The 6,981-nt window shown below is 43.1% G+C and overlaps 1 long non-coding RNA gene across 1 annotated transcript; it reads right to left on the bottom strand.

The window, feature by feature from the left end:
* Positions 1–387: 387 nt before the first annotated feature.
* Positions 388–4,514, bottom strand: LOC115638186. The gene is made up of 2 exons (XR_003997401.1): positions 4,469–4,514; positions 388–470 (listed from the first exon to the last, which is right to left on the bottom strand). It is a non-coding gene; the product is annotated as an uncharacterized LOC115638186 (long non-coding RNA).
* Between the last annotated feature and the right edge of the window lie 2,467 nt (positions 4,515–6,981).

Below are 6,981 nucleotides of genomic sequence, written 5' to 3'. Positions count from 1 at the left end.
TCAGGAATTCCTGGACTTTGGCAATTTCAGTGGAGCGAGTGTTCCTTCTTCTTTCCCAAAACAGTCGTGGTGCAGCATCCCATAGGGACATTACCCTGTAATGGTTTTGATTCTTCTAGAAAAATTCAAAGGCATAGTAGATCTGTCAGTGGATAAGGGAGAGGTTACTAGCACTTCACCTTGTACTTTTCCCCTGCTGTCCAAAAGACACAGTGGAGCTAGAAGGTGAAATAGGCTAATCATCAGTAGGAGAATTCTCCCAATGTGGAGGGGTCTTTTTGCAGTGAGAATCTTAGGTCCAAGCAGTCAGTCTTTGGCACTTCACAGCGGTATTGGTAGTCATCAGGACTTAAGGGCCTTTCCAGCATGGATCCAAGGCAGTCTTTCGTCGGTGGACCTTTACATCAATCCCGTCTCCTGGTTCCAAGAAGTGGCACGGCTGCTAGGGTCTTTAGGTAGCGCTTCTTTACCTGTGAGAAAAGAAACTTAACACATTTCATTAGTGCCTGGCAGTGTTTTTCAGATCTCATAGCTGTGTGGGCAAATTCAAGCCCTCCTTTTCCTAGTTGTTAGCCAAGTCTTAACTGTGAGCAGTGTCCTTGAATGGAGTCAGTGTCTTATCTATAGCCTGAGCTTGCTAGCTAATTCTTTTTTTCCAGTTAACTCATTCTGTTCTTTGTTCTTCTTCCTTTCTTGTCTTCTTTTAACCTGCAAAGGAAACTTCCACTTTTTTCTTATACACCTTTTTCCCAACAATGAAGACATAAACATTGTCATTATACAGTACATTAGTCTTATTATTCAAGATATGCCACACATACCCTTTTACTAAAATAACCTTATTACAGAACTTTGGAGCAACAAGCCAGAACAAGCACACCCACTTTGAGGAGTTCATTCAATACAACCTCTAGTCCAATAGCCTTCCACCATCCCCAGCCCTCTGGCTAGAAATCTGAGGTAGCCAGAAAGATCTCATGTACAATATGGGGAGTGGGTTAATTTTTCATGTCTTTGCTTCCAAAAACTGTTGGTATGCAAATTTTAACAACAATTTTTGCAATTAGAGTTTGACCAATAAAGTTTCATTTCCTTACTTAAGGTAATGCATTAGACTTTAGTATATTACATTCTCCTGATTTATCTAACCACTTTGTATTCCAAGTTGAACAAAACAAGTATCTGCATTTTAATTTAACCTTTTTGTTTGATTTTAAACTAGACTATTTTATAAAAATATTAAACACAAAAATTCCGGCTACAAGACAAACACCACAAGACAGAACATAGAACACAAAACATAATTTCTATTGTGCCAGTAAATGCATGGTACGTTGAATGCTGTTCAGCTGGCATCAGTTTTCTCTGATTATCTGAAAGACAAAAAAACAGAGGTCTACCCACCCCTTCTGGGCAGACAATCATCGCTTGAAATATACAAACACCCTTGTTGACTTCAGGCAAAACCGAGGAAATACCCCATATTTTCTTGTATTTTTTTCATAGGCAGCCCAGGTTTTTAATTACATAACACTGTATACATTCTTCAGCTAATTCAACTAAATTGTTCATAGCCAAATCAAATGATTGCAATCCAATAATTTCTTTGCCTGAATTTATTTACAAACATTTCACAGACACCAGGAACTTTTTTCTTTAGCATTTTTACAAAGTTCAACTGCTGTTTCCTCCCGCAACTACAGAGTTAACTTCTCACTCTCCCTTAAATCACTTGCTTGTCTCCCAACAGCCACTTTTATTAACTTAAATCACCATTCCAAATAAGTCCTGGGTATTTGAAATCCCCATGCTTACACTTACTGACTCCTTCCTTCCACTACACCCTTAAAGTTTTCCAACCTGTTTTCCAATTTCTCTGTCTGTTGACTGCCCTCCTGGGCCCGATCCTGCTTTTCTTGCTGAACCGTCCCTTCCATGAGCACCAACTTGTTCCACTACCAGTTTAGCTAGGAGGGTGGGCTTCTCAACTAACCCCCACCCCTCCTAGTCTTTTCCCTTAAACATTCTTACTCACAAGACTACCTGAGTCCTCCTTCATGAGGCTTGCCACCTGGACAAAAACACATGGCCCATTGGGCAAAGGCCATTTACTTAACATACAATCCAAACCCCTTTAGAGGATTTTACCTAGAGACCCATCCATCTGTCTGCTGACACTTAAACAGAAAAGAGAATTACACAGAGAGCAGAGGGAATTACAGTCTAACCCAGACTTTCCCACTTCTATACACTGACCGCTACAGGGGACGGGACAGAAGGAACTCAATTCAACCTCAGAGCTTTCTCGCACACATGGCTTCCACTTGGAGGAATTACGAACGAGAGGTTCAGTTCCACCCACACTCCTAACGTCCAAATGAACAGAGCAAAAAAACAACAGTAACCGGTTAAACAGAACAGGACCAGAACCAGATAGTGTTTCCTTATCTTATTAGGGCTCACTTACTCATGCAATTCTCAACATATAACACCAACAGTACCAGGCAAAGCAAACATAAAATAACAAGGGTAAAACAAATAGATGGTGTAAATTCTGCAGGGCTCCCCCCTTCTTAATTGCTCACCAAACTGTGACAAATTTCTGTTACCAATCTATCCCTTGTGTCAGGTGATCAGGCTGACACTACAGGATCATTGGGGGAAGATAAAGAAAACACACCTTATAACCGAATTTTAAAGCTTCATTAATAAAATAATAAAACAACAGCGGAGAGTGTTGGGAACACTCCCACATCACTCAGGAAAATATTAATGCCCCAAGCCCCTTTCATACTCACACATGTATGTCCAGACTAGCCACTTCTGTGTATAATGTTCAGAGAAGGGGGAGAGGTGGACAGGAGATTATCCTGTATACAGCTTGTCCAGAATTTCCAATATACTTTTGCTCTTGGGAGGGCTGTTCTCTTACACCCTGGAATCTCCTGTGGCATCTCTTTCAGAGATTCCAGTCCAGGTCGGTTGCCTGTGGCTTCTTTGGTGTCACCAAGCCACACCAACTCCAGGGTCACAAAGGCACACTGTTGGATCTTACTGGACAGTTAAGCTTTGCAAATGTAATCTCAGTTCTGTAACTTGTATTGCTTTTGGTTCGCCTCTGTCTATATTTTTTTCACAGCCAGCTGGAGCTGAAAGCAGCCCCTCCCTGCACCAAGCACAGTCCGCGCTGATTCCTGACCCTGAATGCAGAGCAATCCCCCACCTCCATCCCTGGGCCAAGATGATTTTTAAATTAACCCGTTCCTTTCCTCAATAGACAAATTTGCTCACGCTGTGTCAGGGCTTTTTGGTGATTAAATGCTCCTCTTAGATGTATGATCTTATCTAGATTGAAGTACCTTCTAGTGGGCATTGTTTAGATGGATTTTCACGCTTGTAAATATTCCAATTCTCTAAATACCTGCAGGTTGATGAACCATAATGTACGTATATGTAATATGCTGGGGTACTCTTAGGGGGTAAGATGGAATGTTTAGACTGCCCTCACCCATTTTCCACTTACACACACAGGGATGGTGCCCTGTCCGACTAGCGGCTCATAAACTAAGGATTTTTCCCTACATGGTACTCACACAGGAGAGGGTAACGAGGATGCCCATGACCCTCCTATACTTCCCTTCATCAAAGAGCGTCAGCTAGTCTCTGGGAGACGGCACCGCTTACTCTGATTGCATCCAGTGAGATGATCAGACTATCAGTAGCCAACATGGAAAGGAAAGGGGAAGGAAAGATGGGTACACACACTCCTAGACCCAGGTAGCTTCCTCACCGGACGATGCCAGGCCGAGTCAGCCCACCATGGGTCGGACCTCCTAAAGATCCACTAGTTACCGGGCTTGCATTAGAGTAGTCCTGGTCATGAGCTTTTGCTTCACAGGGTACTCTGGGAGTCTTCCGGTAACAGTCACTCATACTGGGCCCCCCCCCCTTTTTTTTTTTTTGCAGCCACAACAGGGAGAGAGTGCATTAGGACATAGGGTCTCCCCTTCCTAGACAGGTCCCTCCTTTGTCGCTGAACTATCCATAACCTGCATCTGGATCCTTGCACTCTGCCAGACAGGGGGAAGAACAGGACCTACATTTTTTTTCTTTTTCTTTTTCTTTTTCTTTTTTTTTTTTAACCAGAGCTTTTCATACAAACAGTTTGTATGAACCTACCTGTTCACTGACAAAACAGGAGTAATTGTACTGTAATTTACTGATCCTTCAGGTGGCCACCTTTCCTGACCCTCTAATCTGTACTGAGGCCAGTCCACTGTACAAAACCTTTGTAACCTATTTTTGGATAACGGATCTGATCCAAACACCTTCCAGTTCTCCAGAATGCATTCTAGGGGGGAGCACCTTGCCTTCCCCACGTTGCTCTGCCCCTGCCCCATGTCGCAGGTAGACGCTGGGCGTGCCCAGGCCCTAGCAGAGAGAGTCCGGACAACTGGACTTTTCCTACTTTATCCAAGGGACCGGTTCCTCACCTTCGCCCGGGACCGGTTCCACACCATTGCCCACAACTGCTTCTCCACTATTTGAGCGCGTTGCACCGTTGTGCCTCTGGGGTCATTTGCACCGCGTCTCTGCCGAGGCCCTCGGTGAAGTCACCAGTGTGCACTGGGCGTCGGTCATCGCCGCGATCCGTTGACCACCAGGAGGGATCCAGGCAAGGCTAATTTTCGCCTCAGCCCACCCAGGGATGCCAAAACTGTTGCAGGCACAGAAGGTGCCGGAGGCAAGCAACAGCTATTCGTTGCCCAGAGTGCTTAAGCGCCAATAAACACACCAGGGTGGAGAAGCAAGCAAACAAATTTATTTGAGCTCAAATAAGGTGCAAGGGAGAAATAACAATCTCAGATCTTGCACACTGCACACAGGTGGGGCAGTAATATTTATACCCCTCTTCTTGTATTCCTTTCTTTATGCTGACTAGCTGATCTCTCACTCCCCTGTACTTTCCCATCTAGCTGCAGTATCCTTTTTTATTCAATCTTTTGTCTTCCCCTTCCCTCCCCTCTGCTGCTGAGACAAGTGTACAGTATCTTAAAACGGCCTTGAGCATGCTTTAGCCTAGCTTCAACGTGTTACAGCAGAGAACTGGCTGTTACAATCAAAAACTAACTGCTAATACTACATTTTTGCAGCTATTAGTACATTAGGTTACACTAGGTTACACAAAGTGTTTAACATGGAGGAACATTGGTTCATTGAAGCCTACAACAGGAGGGTTTCATTGACACTTGTGGTCTACCACCTTTCCGAGTTACCTAGGGTTATGCCAGAGTGACACCAACAACATTAAGATTCAGACTGAACTTTGCAGATAAACTGGCCATGCTATAACACGTTCCTGTTTAATGGCTTTGACTTTAGTGTCTCTACATCAGTGTAAAATCACTGTGAGTAGGAAGGATCAGGGAATGGCCGAATGTTAAGTTTCCAGCCCCAGTGACTTGGCCAGCAGCAAATGACAACTACCAGGGAGCCAGGGGGAAGCAGAGAGGAGGGAACTGCACCTTCCTGAATCAGAAATCTTCCCCTTGGCTGGTTCTGGGATTGTGTAGCAGAGACTCACTCACCACCACTATGGTGAAGCACAAGGGCAGGTAGCTTGCGTGACTAACACTCATGGGGGCCAAGGTGTCAATGAGAACTCTTGGCCCACCTGCACATTGACCTTCCCTTAATCAGACATTTCAGGTAGCAAGAACTGCAACATTCAAATTAGCAGGAGATGAAGTGTAGGGATTGGTTGATTTACTTCTGATGTCACCAGGGTCCCATTTAAAAGTGACCTGAGCTTGGCAATGTGCAAAATGTATTCCTAATTTAATGATTTGGAAGAAATTGTCTTAACAATTTAGCTGCATTATAACTTAATGTTTTCAAATGTGGCCTACACACATATTTCAAATGAGTTTTAACATTATGGAAAGTGAGAAGAGTTAAGTTTTATTCCACTCTGAAGATTTCTCATGACAAAGCTAGAGATGACAAATGCCAGATTTCTTAAGGATCCCAATTATAAAATTTTATTCTCATGAACTAATTAAAATATTTACCTGCAAAGCCATCCACTTGCAGAGAATAAGAATCCAAATTGGGCAAGGATGCACAGTATTCTTCACACCTTACATGGGAGTGAATGAACAGTGAATGTCTAAGGATATAGCTTTGTTTCCTAATTTTCCTCCAAAACAAGTCAGATGGCCACAGGTAGGCAACACCCACACTCTACGCAAGTCATGATTCTGATGAGTTCAACATTCACACAAAGATAAATATGGGCTACTCATGTGAAACAGAATTTGCAAGATCATATGCCCTTATTGGCCCAATAATATACACATATATATTAGCTTAAAATCACTGAATTCTTGTAAAGTCATCAATGAGAACTCTTGCCGGCCTGTACAGTTACCTTCTCTCAAGGAGTCATTTCAGGTAATAGAACTGCCAAATGGATATTACCAGGAGAGAAAGACTGAGGATCAGCTGAGCTACCTCTGACGTTACCATGGCCCCACTTAAGAATGAATCTCAGCTATATGCACCAGCTAATCCAAATCTAATATGTTCTACCTGAACTGCATTTTTATTCCAGTTTTACAATCATTCTGGACAAATCAGGAGAGAGGATAAACGTGAACTTTCTGAAAGAGCACATTTTGAAGTATTTCATTCGTGTGAAGTAATTCTCATATTAATTTGAAAGTCATCCACACACAAAGAATAAGGACTATATGTTCAAGGAGGATACACTGTACGCTTCAGAGATGAGAGTGCAAATGAGTGTGCAGTGCGTGTCTCAGGATTTGGCTTGGTGTACTAATTTTTCTCCAAAACATGTCACATGACCATAAGTTGAATAAGTAGAATCCGCCCTTGGACACAAAAAGTCCTGATTGTGCTAGTCTAGAGTTCCACTGGCACAGAAAGACGAATTAGGGCTATGCATGAGTCAGAGTTTGC

This window comes from Gopherus evgoodei, chromosome 21 (genome assembly GCF_007399415.2).
Source record: "Gopherus evgoodei ecotype Sinaloan lineage chromosome 21, rGopEvg1_v1.p, whole genome shotgun sequence".
Classification (NCBI taxonomy): domain Eukaryota; kingdom Metazoa; phylum Chordata; order Testudines; family Testudinidae; genus Gopherus; species Gopherus evgoodei.
Note: the sequence above shows the minus strand (reverse complement) of the source record. Positions and strands in the feature narration are given on the sequence as shown.